This window comes from Limulus polyphemus, unplaced genomic scaffold (assembly GCF_000517525.1).
Source record: "Limulus polyphemus unplaced genomic scaffold, Limulus_polyphemus-2.1.2 Scaffold78, whole genome shotgun sequence".
Classification (NCBI taxonomy): Eukaryota; Metazoa; Arthropoda; class Merostomata; order Xiphosura; family Limulidae; genus Limulus; species Limulus polyphemus.
Genome location: NW_013665688.1, coordinates 451,935 through 464,720, shown reverse-complemented (window position 1 = coordinate 464,720; position 12,786 = coordinate 451,935). Strand labels below are relative to the sequence as shown.

The following is a 12,786-nucleotide window of genomic DNA, read 5'->3' as shown; positions in this document are numbered from 1 at the left end:
TTAGGTATTAACCCGTAGCTGGTGGGAAAACAATATAACCTATAGTTTTGTCAGTTGGTGCAGGTGTATAAAAACATATGCAGAACATGGCACAAAATAAGTTTACGTATTAACCCGTAGCTGGTTGGAAAACAATATAACCTACAGTTTTGTCAGTTGGTGCAGGTGGATAAAAACATATGCAGAACATGGCACAGAATAAGTTTAGGTATTAACCCGTAGCTGGTGGGAAAAGAATATAACCTATAGTTTTGTCAGTTGGTGAAGGTGTATAAAAACATATGCAGAACATGTCTTTTTAAAAAAAAAGGAAAATAGGTGGTGCTTCAAGGTGACCTTGAAACTGTATTTGCTTACCACAATAACGTCATTAGGAATCGCAGTTAAAAATGTGTTTGATGTAAGAAATCATTTGCTCACTCATCGTTTAGTAGGAGTGTTACAACTATCTAATGATAAAACCCGAGCACAAAATCATGCTCAATAAATGACGCAATTCACTAAAGATTATGTTTGATCTTCAGTCTCTTCAGTTTTTGAAATGGACAGGGCCATTTTGAACTTTTTGATAAAACTTGCACCGATACTTCTGTTTTCGTAAGATGAAATACATTTACTGTGTTTAAAGGTCATCTTGCAGCGCCATCCTATGGTTGTTTTTCATAAACGTGTTCCGCATATGTTTTTATAAACCTGTACCAAGAAACAAATTTGTCGATTTTATGATTTTCCCATTACCCACATGTTTATTCCCGAATTTATTTTGCGCTTAACCTGTGTAATAATGCTCGAATAATTTATTAGATGCACTTATAGTTTTAGCTGTACAACAATTTGAGTACGTATAAGAACTTCATGATTAAGTTTCTGTCTTGTAATTGCATTTGTGATTCCATTTAGCAAATAATGTTTCACCCTCTAATTAATAAAACCCTTTCTTTAAATAGCGTTGACAATACTTTCTCTTCGTGAATTTTTTGTCTTACAAAACCTTATCGACATCTTCCGATCTACTCTGAACGTAGAAAATTTCTTGGCTTTCGATGGACGTTTGGATCGCTTGAGGAGTCAAAGTATCAGTACAACGTTGATAATTGTTTTTACTTTGGTCTTAGAAATGTGCCTTCGATTAACGATAGAATTTCTTAAGCTACAATATGTATGGTGAAACAGCATAATTTTCAAAATGTTAATTACTCGGACGCTTTTTACTTGGTTTACTATTACGAAAAATACCTTCATGATTTTTATGAGTAGTGGAATATTTTAATAATTTGTAACGGAGTTAAAAGTTCAGCCAAAAAAAGAAATCAAAATTGTTCAACACTTTAATTAAAACACAAAAACCGTCCCTCTTTGATGTAATAGTAAATATTTTAATAAACTTCATTCGAGCCACTTTTGTTTTAGCCAAGAAAGACAAATTTCAAATATGTTAAAAGTTTCGATTAAAAAGATAAAGGACTTATCCGTTGGATGTTTAACGTAATACTGAATTTTTCTGAATTGCCCTAAAGGAGTTCATAGTTTCGTCAAAAGTATTAATAACGAAAGTTTTGATAAAAGACCAAAATGTATATTTCTGGATTTATGTGAAATAAAGAGCATTTCTCATGTACTCTAACGAAGTTAATAAGCCTTGCAAGTGAAAAGCGAAGTTTAATATAATAAAATATATTAAAACAACAAGGTTTGACCTTACGTATTAGGTGTGATAATGGATTTTCATATGCCTTTTCCGTGTTCTTCTGCTGATAAAAGAAAGAAAAGGGATGATTGAAAGTTTCCTTAGAAATCTGCCTCGCTGTCATGTTAACTGCGAATAATAGGAAAATAAAGACTAATAATAATACAAATAATAATACATTAACTGTAGAATTGGGAGGTGGCATAAAATGTCTTAGGTATAATCAAGGACTTCTGGATCGTGTCAACAAGGAAAATATTTTATCTTGAGCAGTATACGCCATCAAACCAACTTCGTGCAGTGTTTGTATCATCAACAGATTACCTGAACGAAATTACTTTTGGTATGTAAAGAGGTTTAATAGGGTGGATGTTTTGGGGACCCTTACAAGCTACTCACGCATTTCGACAGAATTTTGATGAGTTCATGGAATTTGTGATATGCCAAATCGAGGAAATGCTTCTGGGAAGAAACATAAATTAAAATCCTGTAAAAAGAATAGCAAACAAGCCTTTGAAGCGTTGATGAGATATTGTATATCTCGATATACAGTAACCAACTGTTATCTTTCAGGAAAAAGGAAATCAAATTTGAAGGAGATGTTTTCGTTAGAGAATCAAAGCTTAAATGTTTTGATTTTTTCTTGTGATGGTAGATTATGTTAGTGCATTTTAAAAAGAGCTAGTTAGTTTTGCCAGAAGCACAAAAAGCAAACGTGAAGATGGACAAAATCCTTGCTAAAACATCAATACTTAATCTTTTATTATTTGAGCACGTAATAATATTTTTTGTACACTTTAATCCACCTAAAACTTTTGCAATAAAAGGATAAATATAAAGTTGTGTAATAGTTTAGATAAAAAACAAACATACAAAGGCTTAGCCCTTATAATTTTCATGTGATGATATATACTTAATCCTCTTTATCCGTGGACCTTTTTTGCCAAAAGCGAAAAAAAAGTCAACATTTGAGTTAAAACACCAAGGTTAGCTTTTTGTACTTTCGATTTTACATTTAATGGTACAATGGATTATTCATTTGTTTTGCTGTTTTAATCCTGTCTGTAAGAAGAGAAAGACAGACTGGACTTCTGATAAGATAATGATTTTTTAAATAGCATAAATGACTTAAATTCCGTCAAAATTTCGCTAAAACACCTGTGGGTGTTTATGATATAATGGACGTTTTGACATACTCTAACAAGTTTTGCAAAAAAAAGCAATGTTTTAGTATAATAAAAGATGTATTCGAAAAACAAGGGCCTGGTGTTATGTATTTTTGATGAGGTAGTGGATTTATTTTCCATGCTATAAAAGTTACTTTTTCTAGGAAAAGAAAGACATGAGTAAAACATGTTTTTAAGGCTTTTGGTTAAAACACCAGGGGTTTATTCTTTTCAATTTATGACTAGATTATATATTTATTGAAAGACCAAGAATGAGTTCATATATCTTGTAAAATAACATAAGTTGAACGTAGACAAAATTTTCCCTAAACTAAACCTTTAAATTTTTGATTAATTAATGGAAATGTTGACATACCACGTTTGAAATAACGTTTCTGCCAGAAGAAATATAGATTATAATCAGTTAAAAATACAAACAAACAAATAAGGACTGACACTCTGGAACGTTGTATTTTTTGATGTACAGTAACTGAGTGTAAATAAATGCCAGATATAAAAGTTATTTTAACTAAGAACACCAAGCCTTTGAGTTTTTGATTGAAATTGGATTTTTCAAGCACTGTAATCAAATTAAAATTTCTGTCAGAAGAAAAACAAATAGAAAATGGTTTTATGTTCTCAGAAAAAAACAAAAATCTTATCCCTTTTTAATTTTGATACCCTAATACGCTTTCCTGTTTTACTCCTTTTCGTAAAATAAATATAAATATGAAAAGGGAGAACAATTTTTGCAAGAACATCAAGGGTAGTTTTAGACAATTCGGAAATATGAGAAATGCGGCAATATAAAACCCTTCAAATATTTTTTGAGAAAAAAGTTGAAATACACTTTCTCCAACACGATTTTGGAATGCTAGATCCAATTTTTCTGTCTGTCGAGCTCTATTGACCTAACAATTTCCTTAATATTTTTTTGACTTTTAAAATGCAGAAATACCAGATGGTAGAAAAAAAAAAACAGAGCCATCACACATCTTTCAAGAAAATATTGCAATTAAATTTGTTATACACTGTATTTCACATGATTTGGTGATGATTAATTCAATTTCTCTGTCTAGTTACAGTTTTTATTTTTTAACCCTTGGAATACAAATTAGAATAAAAATGGCTGCCAATAAAGAGACCAAACGCCCACATTACACAAAAATGCTGTAAAGGGAAAAGATTCATAACTTCCAAAACGTTTTGTTACTTTAATAGAAATTTGTCCTCAACATGACACCTTGTAAGGATATAAAGTTTTATATTTGTCTAAGTTTTAATCTATTAATACAAAGTACTGTATAATTTGCATGGTACTTAACCTTAAAAAATGAATGTACAAATAATTTTTAAAGCAAAAATTTTCATGACTATCATTTTTGTTATTGAATAAACAGGTGAAAAAGGGGCACAATTCTTTTTGCCACAAGACACAGTTAAATGGATGGATGAAAACAAAATATTCTATATTGGCACATACTTCTACAGGAAGTAACGATGCAAAATATTTTATCCAAATCAAGAACAACGTTAAATAGCTTTATACGTGTGCAATGATCTAATCATTATTGCATGTGTAATGAACAACTCTACATTTGCAGGCTGCTTTGTAGAGGAGACAGTCTTTCTGCATTCGTATCATACATTTATGAACCTTATGGTGAAGCCATAGGAAATCACGTAGGACTTAAGGAGAGGAGGTAGAGACATGAGAACTGGCAAAAGCAAGGTGTTTGCAAATCTACAGCTCATGGATTCAAGTGATGGAAGTTCTGGGATTATACACGTGTCTGTGTTCACACTGCTGTCTGGTAATGTGAGCATTTGATGTGGAAGGAAGGCATTACTTGTAGATGGAAGGGTCTCGGATTCATGGAACTTTAGAAGCATGATTGATTGACAGTATCAACAGTTGATGCATTGTTCACTTCGCAGATGAACAGTTCTACATTATTTGCAGCTTCATCTTTCAGGTTAAATTTTCCTAGGTTTTTGAGATAGTCGTGGTGTTGCGGGAAAATATTCAAATTTGTTTTTTTGCCGTGCCCTGAAATGTATAAGGTGGTGTCGCTACAATCAGAGACAAAATTCTGCAATGGATTCCAACACAGCTGATCATAATGGAAGCTGTTACACAATGATGCTTTCTCTTATGGCTGCTCCAGATTTGAGCCAAAGTTTGATATATGACATTTTGTGAAAGTGAGTCCAGAATAGCACTAGGACATCAGTATCCTGTGCAGCAACCACAATGTTCGTTGTTTGACTCACAACACAATACAGTATAATCCTTGTGTTAGACTCCTCATGCCACCTCTAGATGAGATGATTCCACTCTTTCTTCAACAGTCAGCAACAATAATAATCTTTTTGTTTGTTGTGGCCAAAACTTTTTCCCATCTGAATGGCAAAAGGACACCTCGGTTTCTCTTTCATCCTCCTGATTGCTCTAAAGCCCTGGACACGCTTTTTCTGGCTCTATTTTTGATTGAAGTCACATCAAATACTATATCAATTCGGCTGAATATTGTTTTTCCTTGCACAACAATTCTGAAAACACATATGCAAGATACCCGAATATATGTGATTTCCCAATGACAATCCCCAATCCGTGAAATATAAGTGTAGCCTTTCCACCCACTTCTGTAGCTTCAAGGCTGATTCTGTACCTTTCTTTCACCGTGTCACCTGTTTCAAGAAAGCTGTTTTCCCCATCCAAGATAATGGCCTTGACTGCTATATGTGAAGTGCACAAATGTGCCATTCACAAAGTTAAGAGATGTCACTGTTGCTATTGCAAGATCCATGGACTCCAAAGTACTTCCTGGAAAAGAAGTATCAACCTGCAATACATTTTCGTAACTGATAATGTGCTCAGCATTATTAACTAGTGCAACAAGTTTTTGGATCGAGTGGTCTGCTGAAAAGTACTCGCCAGACCTAAATGGTTGGTGATATAATGCTCGTCCTCATTGACATTGTATACAAAATATTGTGCAATGCTAAGAATCTTGGCTTGAGTTTCGCACTCGCTCTACATCTCTGGCTCATCCTCGAAAATAATTCGACCACCATCAGACAGAGAAGCATAAACAGGCTGTCAAAAACACAAGAATATCACATAATTTTCATTAAAGACAAACCATTTATACACAAGCTGAACCATAATCAGCAAAAGAGCTAAGTGCATCATATCTAGAAATCCGTCTTTAGTAGGATGATAAAGAGGCATTAGTATGGGTTTCTAGTCTTCAAATATTAGTTTCAAAAGTGGTTCATGTTGAAACTTGATTGGTAGAAGTAGTGTCTGGCTGTTCTACATAGTCATGCAATTAAATACATAATTTGTGCATGACTCGAGCTTCTCTTTGAAGGGGGGCTCTTAATGATCAAGGACAGGGATAACTCAATACCAGCTTGCTCTGCTAAATCACAGTATCTCGAATATATCTCTGACAGTACATGCCATTTTCCCCATCTCTTGCCTCAGTTCAAGGACAAGCAATATATAGATTTGTTTGAGCAGATTGTTCTTGATGACATTCTGGTGAACTTCAGGTAGTATAAGCCACGAGATTTACCTTCAGAAGCTATGAGATCATTCACACCGAAAAGACGTCTACTGAAAATTTGATCATACTGAGATACTTCTAAAATCTGTTCACTCATCTTCAAAATGGTCATTATGAGAGTTTGCCTTTTGCACCTGTATCCTGTAGGAACATTTAAGTTTTTCAATTCATTGCCCGTGTTGAGTTTTTTAGTCTAGAAGAGAGCCTACTTGGCACAGCATCTTGATCATTGGCTCTTACATTGCATGTTGCCACCTTTTCTGATTTCAGTAAATTGTTTTACCAGTGAAGCTTTAGTAACAAGACTCGTGCCACAGTAGAGACTGTATTTCCTCTGCCGCAAACAATGACGCAATTCTATTCTGATTGTCTCTAAGTTTAAGTATTGCATCCACAGCTTCTTTCAATATGAACAACCTTTGTTCGCTGCCAGAACAGTTTGACAAATGATGCGTTTCACAAAAACAACTGGTCTTTGTCTTTTGAGACAGGTTCCATGGTTGCTTCACATTGTTGTCATTCTGGAAAAGAAAAAAAAAGCACCGCCACAAGTAAAGCCATTGAAATATGTTTTTAATTAATTAATGTTAAAATAAAAACAGGTTTGTGTTATGAGTCATTTTCACTAAAGGCAAACATCATGTCACATCGAAGGTGTACACTTTAAGTTTAAAACATACCTTCTAATTTACAGACTAAGTTCCATGAAAATGTTGTTAGAAAAATTTAAGACGTGTTTTTACCACTTTTATTTTATGTGAATTGTTTGTTTGTTTGTAATTAAGCACAAAGCTACACAATGGGCTATCTGTGCTCTGCCCACCACGGGTATCGAAACCCGGATTCTAGCGTCGTAAGTCCGCAGACATACATCTGTGCCACTGGGGGGCTATGTGAATTGTGTATTCACAAATATTGCTTTTACTGTTCATTTCATTTCTTATAAATCTTCAAGTAGGTCTAAAGGTTTTACTTTGGATTTTAATAATTAAAAACAAATTTTAAAATTTGGTGAGAGCAAATTTAGATTTATCGCCCCCAAATCATGTCAAATATAGTGTGTAACAGATGTAAGTTCAACATGTTCTTCGAATATTGATGATGGTTGTGTTCTCTGGTGGTCATCTGTTTTTCTGCATTTTAAGAGCTAGCAGACAGACAGCAAATTCATATTCAATACCTCGAATACTGTGAAATGAAGTGTCTGTCAACTTTTTCTCAAAAACCCTTGAAGACGTTTGATTTTTTGCCAAAGATATATCTATGAGATAATGGAGTTTTTTGTTGATTTCTTTTTTACATAACGGTACCTATCTGTATTTTTATGGCAGAATAAAACCTAATTTGCGTAATACACTAAGGTATAACCATATGAAAATTTACGAGATAATTGATTTTTTTTTATATATTTTAGAAAACCAAAAGTTAAAGTAAAATTTTATTTAAGACGCCAAGGCTTGAACTTCTGTACTTTTATGAGATAATGTATCCATCAAAATCCAATACATTATATGATGTACTGTCAATAAAAATGAAAGTAGACAGCAGCTTTGTTAAATCGTAAAGGCTTAGTCATGAGGATTTTTGATAAGTAAATTTTTTAAATGTCATTAACTTTTTTCTTATTCAATACTATATACCAGTACTAAAACAACCTATTATTATTTAAAATCAGCCTAGTTGAAATACCCATTCAAACACTATTTGGTATTTTTGAATGCTATAAGTTCCTCACATTCAACCCCAATGCACTAATACGAAACACAGATATACAGAGATGTATCACAAACCTTCAGTGAGTGGGCAGTGTTTGTACTTCATGGTTCACGTCCCATTGCTGCAAAAATGCGCTCCATACTTTGGAGCATTGGATACAACAAAAGAGAGACAGTCAAATATCACTATTCGGTCGGACAAAAGGAACCCAGTAGTTTGCAGTAAGTGCTGTTGATTAGCTGATTTACTTATAGTTTGTCAGTACAGAGTTAGAGATGACTATGTGTTGGTCGACCTTTGTGTAGCTTTGCAAGAAAATTCTAAAACAAACAGCTGTTTAATATAGAAGAGTTCACTTTACTCTTGAAAAAAAAAAATGTTTCGTTTTAGGGGCTTATATGCAAGTTTCTTTAATATTAATTCTTCGTGTGAACAACTCCGCTACTTATGAGCAAAGTCTATTTTCTTATTATTACAAAAATCCATCTTCTGTTTCAGTTATTAACTATTATAACACTAAATACATTATACATATATCTCACGCCATGTCCGCCTTAACTTCGCAATTAAACCTTGCCGACTAACAATTTATTTTAACATAAAGTAAAATTTAATTGATTAGTTCATCTCGTATTTATACATAAACACTGCATTCATTAGTTATCATGTTTTTATTTATTAGATGCCAATCAAAAACACAAATCGGATGAAGTATTACTGAAAACGATAAATACCGAGTTTCACTACCCGTGGTGAGCAGCGTAGCACAGATAACCTATGGTATAGCTTCGTGTTTAACGTTAAACAAATAAAACTACGAATTGCTTAAAACATGCATTATAGATTTCCATTTTTGAAAAAATGTAAACTAAAGAATATATTTCAGTACCGTAATCATTCGAAATCAGTCAGCTGACACTCTAATCAGTAACACTTAATATTGCGTCATTTTGTTGTCATATTTCAATTAGTTTTTTCATTGATTCCCAGTCCCGAAATATCTTCTCACTTAACTTATATTATTTACTTGACGACTACCGTATGAAATTTAATAACTGTTTTTCCTATACCATTTGAATATTAATAACTTGGGCATTCCTAGTCTTGACTGCTTGGCATTTTTCGTTCAAATTTTAAAGGCAGCCCTAAGCATTTCCTCTGATTTAAATACCCCAGAAATCAAAGAGGTCACGAAAGAAACATGATTTGGTGTCTCGTGAAAATACACTGTATCACAAAGACTGACTACTCCTCATTTGTCTATTCCCCTCGACATGGATTTCTCTTCGTGATGAACGGGACCTCCCTAGCTAGGATCTGTCTGTACAGCTTATCTTCTTTGGGACCTTAATATACACTCACGTGTTTACCATTGTGGTGACCCGTGAAAAAGAAGAATGGATCTTGGTATTTCACGAGTGGTTCACGAGTCATTGCAAATCACTACTCTCGTCTTGATTTATTGTACACGAGAGTGTCAGTATCAGACGTTTGGGTATAGTATCCACAAAACCCTGGCATTGCTATGTTGTCCTCAAGGTATTGAGCTTGTTACAATATAGCACGTCAACTTATGAGACTCCATAGCAAGTAAATACAGTGGTCATCGAATTTTAACTTCCTTATACATGATATATCTGTACAACTCTGGAAATTGTTGCCATTCATCTCTCAATTGACCATTCTATCATACTATGCTTTCTCTACCTGCTACCAGAAATAATAGATGATATAATTTGCATTTGATATCTTCTTTTACTTAAATGGACACAGTCCCCTTTGGGGTGTTGCAAATATTGATGGGAAAGTCCAATCTGTGAAACATTTGCTCTAAGAACATAACACTTCTTTCTTTTCAATACGAGAGGACTACAGTTATTTTATGCTCCAAGTCTGGATTTTAGTGCCATCGATATGCCATTTTGCTCAACTTGCCACTTTTCATTCTTATCTTAGAAAGTAGATGACAATCCATGTGACAGTGCTAATTCTTAGAGAGATTAGGTGCTGTCATTCCTATGGTGTAAGCTAAAGAAAGCCAAGTGACCCTCCTTCACCATTCACTCATAGCTCTTGTTCCCTCATTAAACCACCAGCAACTGATAATATTTCTGGGCAGCTACTATTACCATCCATGATAACTCAACATATTTTATATACTATACTCACTTATGTAGGACTTCCATTGGTTCAGAACAGAGCCTGCAATATCTTATATAGAAACCTGCTCTTACCAATTGCATAGTTTTTCATACGGCTTTTGCCTGGGTCTGACAGTGTTGATATCAAAGCCAGAAAATAAGACTTGGAATAAATTCACTTCCAGCATCTCTTCCACCACAATTTTCAAGGTCGCCTGGGACAAGTTTCAAAAGATGAGTGAAAAATACACGTATTCCTTTTAATCTTGGCCAAGACAAAGAGGGTATCGCCAACGCCCTTATAGAGTAAATTTCCCACCATTCAAGTACCTCCACCTTGGCCAAATAACTTATCTTTTTTTCCAACCTTATTGTCTTGTGGATTATCCTTGATCATTCGCTCTGGTGGAATCCAAAACGGTTTTACATCGATCAGACTCTATAATTTCCATTTCAAGATGTTACACAATAACTCCTTTATTTCTGTTGGTCATCTCCTGGTTCTTTTCAAATTCATCAGACAGAATGAGATTTTTTTTTCGTTTTTATGATAATGGGCTATTGCCATCCTTTTTCAAATCTTGGGAAGGATGCCAAAATGTCTTCAAATCACAGATAAACCACCTTTATTCGCCGTGGTTAATATTCATCTTTTTTGTTTCCTCGAATCAAATCTGGTATGGTTTCTGAAGACAATGATATACTGTAGAATTTATGGTTTGGCTATAAACATTGATCGTGGAAGCCTTTCTCAAAAGAGAAAATGTTGTTTTAGTATTTTGAGAATACTTATGAGACCACATTGAAATCACTATCACTAAAAAACCTCTTCTCCAACAGCTAGAAACAGCCTCTTGTCAGTAATTGAATATGAGGTACATTGATAACAACTCCAAACTGTATTCAATAAACTACTTGAGTGGAGCACTGCAAATAGGTTTAAATTTTCATACTTCTAAAACTGTTTGTATGCATTTCTGCCACCAACATGATTTACACCCTTGTCCTGAGCTCCATCATAGATGTGCACAAATTGTTGTTGTTGCTGAGACAATAGGGTCTTTTCAACATTTCTCCAATCCACAGTCTGCACATGGAATCCAATAAACATCTACCTCATATTCAACATTTTATGCAGGCTGTTGCAAAGTACTAAGACTTATCTTAGCATCCCACCTGGCAATGTGACTTCATGTCTCGTCTTAATGGGCTGTGCATTTACTTGCAAATAACTGGCTACTATTCTTCTCTTTGGCTTTCATAATCAAGTAAAGTTGAATTAGATATACCTGATATTAGATAATATTGTTGAATCTGATGTTCAGCTCATCCCTCCATTGCATATTACTATATTCCAGTGTGACCTCTCTCCGAGTTACTTGAAGTAGTTGAATACTCCTATTGGAAGTACTGGCTTCTTTTTTTAAATAGATACGCATTGAGCCATCCTTCCCTACCATGCTTTATGGGTGGCTTAAAATCAGGTGACTGTGAGGTTCGTCATAGATTGCTACAACTTTAGTGTTGCTCATGGGTTCCATTTTGTAGAGGTTATGCTCAATGTTGAGTTGTATGCAATTTCACTTGCCCTGGATTCTACACAAGCTAAACAATATATGAAATGTACCATCCATACTGATTCACTTACCTCTTTGAAGTTGCTGCAATTGCTTAACATCTCACTCAATTCTCTTCTATATTCAAATACGAATGACCCCACTTTTCATTATCATCTATGTTCAACCATTTTTTCCGAAATCTTTTCATATTATCATTCGAGAGAAAGTTCTTGCTGACATTACAGCTAAATTGGCTTTCTCTGGTAATAACGAACATTTTGTTATTCCACATATGGATTTTATGCAAGACATTATGGCACTTTGGAGTGAGCAATAGCTCAACAAGCTTTTCTAGATCAAATCTACCATCATTGATTGCTTATCTAGTATGTACAGTAATCGAAAGAATGAAGTTGTTCTGATAAGGCTCTACAATGGCCATTGTCTTTTAATACATTTTCTACTGCAAAGGAACCATCCACCAATGTGTGAGTCATTTGGCACTCAAGTCACTATTGTTCACATTTTTCTTTTAACTTCTTTTCTCATTCAATGGCTGTTTTATTTTAGATGAGTTTTAACTTGTGGTGCCTCTTTTCACTAAGCAATGTCGCTGGAAAGAATGTTAATGTTCACCTCGATAACGTTTATAACTTTTTTTACAGGCTATTAGCCTTTTTTAATGATATTTCATATTTTTACTTTAAAAGAAAAGCGACGACAGAGACGTCTCAAATATTGTATTCTTTTTCATAAAACTTATCGTTTCTTTGTTTGTAATTAAGTACAAAGCTACACAATGGGCTATCTGTTCTCTGGCCACAACGGGTATCGAAACCCGTATTCGAGCGTTATAAGTCAGCAGACATACCGCTGTGCCACTGGGGGGGGGCGTTTTTTTCATAAATTTTATTTGGTTGTCATTTAAAATGAAATAATATT

At 34.2% G+C, this 12,786-nt stretch overlaps 2 long non-coding RNA genes across 3 annotated transcripts in view; one reads left to right on the top strand and one right to left on the bottom strand.

Annotated features, from left to right (window-relative positions):
* LOC111087851 overlaps nucleotides 1-12,786 on the top strand; it is an 83,223-nt gene that overhangs the window by 66,592 nt on the left and 3,845 nt on the right. The window lies entirely within an intron of this gene.
* The window catches only part of LOC111087865, a 56,147-nt gene continuing 47,271 nt past the window's right edge, over nucleotides 3,911-12,786 (bottom strand). Inside the window, exon 2 of the long non-coding RNA XR_002612494.1 lies at nucleotides 3,911-6,949. This is a non-coding gene — a long non-coding RNA (uncharacterized LOC111087865). The remainder of the gene's footprint in view (nucleotides 6,950-12,786) is intronic.